We start from the raw sequence: 4621 nt of genomic DNA, 5'->3' as shown, positions 1-4621 counted from the left end.
ATGTCCACTCCTCCCCTCCTCCCCCGCTCCTCCGCCTCCCCCACTACTAGCTCCCTCTTCCTCCCTCCGCCTCCCTCTCCCACTCTCTATATCCTTCTTTACCTCTCCTCTATCCCCCTTCCTCCCTCCTTTGTCTCTGTCATCTCTCCCCTTACCCCCCTCTCTCTGTCTCTCTCCTCCCTCCCTCTCTCCATCCCCCCCACGACTCACTCCCTCTCTTCCTCTTTGTCCCTCCTCCTTCCCCAACCCCTTTGCCTCTATCCCTCAATCTCTCTCCTCCCTCCATCTCCCGCACTCACTCCGTTGTTGTTCCCCTGCCTCCCTCGCTACTCACTCCCTCTCTTCCTGTCCCTCCATCCTCCCCTCTCCTATCTCACTCTCCCTTTCTCTCTCTAATTTTCATGATCAACTGTATACTAACCTAATTTGTCATATCATTTATTAAAATAATAAATAAAAAATAGTAAATAATTATTTCAAGAGTAGTGAGATGTTTTATAATTTGGCATAAGGGATAAGTGTTTACACTAATATTTAAAAAAAAATACAATTCAATCTCATCCGAAACAAAATATAGATAAATATATATTAACAAGAAATTATTAAAAATTTTATAAATTAAAAAAAATTGATATTTTAAATATTTTTAGATAAGAGAAAAAAATATTATATGTATATGTATATGTATATATATATATATATATATATATATATATATATATATATACTCGGATCATAGGATCTCAGATTTTATGTTTTATTTTACTTGGGTGAAAAAATTACTATAATTTGTTTTTTTATAACATTTTTTTCAATATTATATGTATTTTTCAATGTTCTTTTTACAAGTGAGAAACATATTTTTCAGAATTCCATTAAAACTATTTGTATAATTATTATTTTTATTACATTTTTTCAATAATTTATAAAAGTCATAAAAACATTATTCGTCATAAAAACATTATTCTTTTTTATAGATTATTGAAAAGAATGTAATAAAAATAATAATGATGCAAATATTTTTAATGGAAACCGTTTTCCGCTTATAAGAAAGAACATTGAAAAATACATATAATATTAAAAAAAAATTATAAAAAAATTAACTATAGTAATTTTATAATTGACCTTCGCATGTTTCGTCCAATTTGTTCGTACAATCCAACTAGACACAAGCCAACTAGTTAGCTAAGCTGTCATGCTCCCCTACAATAGCAAATTCACACAACGGGGTGGAGATGGAAATACTAAAATCATTATGTAACATCCAACTGAATAGAATCCACCAACCTAGATAGAATATTAGCATAACGCTCTCGTGACTGGATATGATACTCACTGCATCTTGAAACCGGGTTTTTCGATGCGACGAATTAGGTTTAGGTTTAGGAAGAAAGAACAGAGCCTCATTCTTTTGTTTCGTTGAGAACAGAGCCTCTATTGCGTGTTATATTCCCCTAGTCAGCTGTTATATTCCATCTAGAATATTAGCAGAACGTTCTGGTGATAAAACCATCATGGCTTAATTCATCATGGCTTAATTCATGGTGTGCTAGTGATGGCAGAGTTTTGGGACTCTGTGTCTCCAAACTCTTAATAGCTAAGCCCAACCCAACCTCAAGATGAATGGAGAAAGACTGTGTTGGCGGCTAAGACATAGAAACAAAATTATGAAGATAAAAATTAAAAATGTTTTAAGAGTAAGGCCACCACCCAGAAATCAAACATCTAAACTAAAAACCGATTCAAACAAAGAGCAACCTGAAATCTGAAGATAAAACTCTTCGCTTAAACTAAATTTGTTCAGAATTATTAAACCATTTATGCTTCACTAATTCACCTTCATTTTCGTGATTCCTAAATCTACGTGAAGGATTGAGCTTGACAACGGGAAAACTTATTCTTTAAGATGCAACTTATTCTTTATGTTCTCAATATATTCTTTGAAGCCCAACTTTGTATTAGTTATGCAGATACATTTTTTGACCAAAGACTTCTAAATCTTATAAGTAAATTGATATTTAAAGCCACAACACCCGAATCAAGAAGGTATTGAGAAGTAACGGAAAGGTGCCTTTTAACTATTTTTTGTGCGCTGAGTGACTGCCACTCTCTTTTCAATTATGAGGTAATTGAGAGAGAAATCACACGCTATACTTATTTTTCATAGCTATTTCTATATTTCCATATCTAGAAATTAGAAAAACGTCTTTATATTTTTTAACCAAAGAGTTCTGAATCTCATAGATAAATCGATTTTTAAATTAACTACACTACAATCAAATAAAGAAGGTATTGAGAAGTAACTGCCAGGTACCTTAAAACTGCTTGCTCCATAGTCGTGTTCACTCCCTGGCTTTTCCTTTCTATATGCGCACTAAAGAAGCTGAAATAATCATGAATACCAAAAAAAATTAAGATATAATCAGTAAATTCACAATACTAAAACGAAAGAGATTTAATAAAACAAATGAAAACGAGATCTGCCTTATCTCATCCATCCATCGAGAAGTAGCATGGAGATCGCATTGGATGGTTTGGTTAGGCTATAGAATAGTACTCAAATACCTCTGGTTGAGGAATTTTTCCTTCTCTGCTTCATCCTTTGTGGCTCACAAAGTTAATTTCACCCAAAAGGAACACACACAAACAAAAATAATAATGACATACATGCAAACCCACACAGAAACATAAGAATAGTAAACATAAGAATAGGCAAACACAGAGATGAAATAGGTGAGCGTTGTAAAATTCGAAGATAACGTATGTCCGGATTTTTCGGCTTTTCCTCTTCGTGTATCCGGATTTTTCGGCTTTTCCTCTTCGTGTATCTTGCTGTTTCAGGGTTTGCAGTTGGTGTGCCCTGCTTTTTCCAGGTTGTCAAATTTTATTTTAAATATAGAGATAACGGATTCTAGGTTTGCAGTTGGTGTGCCCTGCTTTTTCCAGGTTGTCAAATTTTATTTTAAATATAGAGATAACGGATTCTAAATATAGAGATAACGGTTAGGTTTTTTGAAATGACAATTTAAATAAATTGGAGAATGATAATTAATTAATTGTCATTAATTATCGGTAACTTCTCTAGTATTCTTCGTCAACTTCACGGTCATATTTGTAGATGATGGAAGATTGCATCCAATTCAATATAGCATGCAAAGAGATTTCAAAATATCGTTCCGAACACTGGACACTGCTGCAAACACATGAAGCAAGCCTGAGAGATGGCACAAACCCAACCTGCGTATTTCCTCACTCCACTCACATTTAGAACCCATCAAAGCCAAGTGTGCCACAGACCCTCTTAATGAAGCTAATGTTAGAAATCTGCTATTAGAAACAGCAAATGGCTGTTTCTAATCTTAAACTGCAAATGCTGTTTCTACTTTTAACGTTATGCAGTTTCTAATCTTAATGTGACCCGATAGATCATTCTATAATTAAAGCATTAGATCTGTGATTAATCTTAAGCGTTGAATTGGTATATGATGGACGTACCAGATTAGAGTTAAATGATATATAAAGGATTGGGTCCTCTCTCTCCCTCCCAAGAGTCGCATTCTTCTCCATCAAGAAGCGCATAAAGAAACAGGGCTAGAAAGAGAAACCGAATTCTGAGAAGAAGAGTAACCGTCAGGAGTCAGAAGAAAGAAGATGGCAGCCATTACATCTTCCGCTGTTAATCAAGGTATGTCATCTTAAAGAATAGATCATATTAAGTTCTTTTTGTGAAATATTCGGTATTGATGATCTTTGGGCTGTTAATTGGAATTTTTACATTTGGTATCAGAGCGTCCAATCAATAACTGAATATTTCCTATGATTGCAATTGGTCTGTTCTGTGCTTTACTGTTAATCAAGCCTTCGGGAAATTGTGGGGGTTTCATGAAATGATCACGAAACAAATCCACCGCAAGCAAATTCTGCATAACGGAGTTGAAGAAGCAAGTGTTGCCAATATTCCTGAGTCCTTTGACTATGCGTCTATTGACCCCTGTTTGCATCCTTTCGTTGTTCTTCTTTCCTACGCATGCTTCACAAAAAGGGAAACCATTGAATGATGAACAGGCCCGTCCAGGTCACCTAGAGATGCCATATAATGATGGATCCATAAGGCTTAATAAAATTTGGGATCCCTGTGATATAGAATTCCTGCATATATGAATCTCACAATTTATTTATTCACCATATCATTGTGTGTTCGCTGTGTATGTTGGAATGAATGTATTAAAATGCGGTGAATATAAGTTATTGAATCCTGGTAGATAGTCGAATTTGTGCACTGTAAGAAGACTAACAAAGCAATCATTTTTTTGGTACAGAGTTGAGTAGAACTCATGTAGGAAAGTTACAGTTTCGATTGACGTTTGAAATTTGGGCATAAAAGTAATTGTTCTGTGACTGATTGTTTTGCATAAAGTATGTGTTATAAATAATTTATGCACATGAGATTTATGATTTTGTTAATCACCAAAGTGGTCAAAATCAGAATAATCATTTAGTGCATAAGTGACATAATGATTATTGATAGAAATTGCCAGTTATAATAATACCAATTAAAACTGGCGTCACTAATGATAGAACCTGAGAACTTACCCAAGGGAAAGTCTTGTTCTATATCTAG

The sequence above is a fragment of the Pinus tabuliformis genome, chromosome 7, assembly GCF_031772625.1.
Source record: "Pinus tabuliformis cultivar Carrire ecotype Pingquan chromosome 7, CPIR1, whole genome shotgun sequence".
Classification (NCBI taxonomy): domain Eukaryota; kingdom Viridiplantae; phylum Streptophyta; class Pinopsida; order Pinales; family Pinaceae; genus Pinus; species Pinus tabuliformis.
This window is presented reverse-complemented; position numbering follows the sequence as displayed.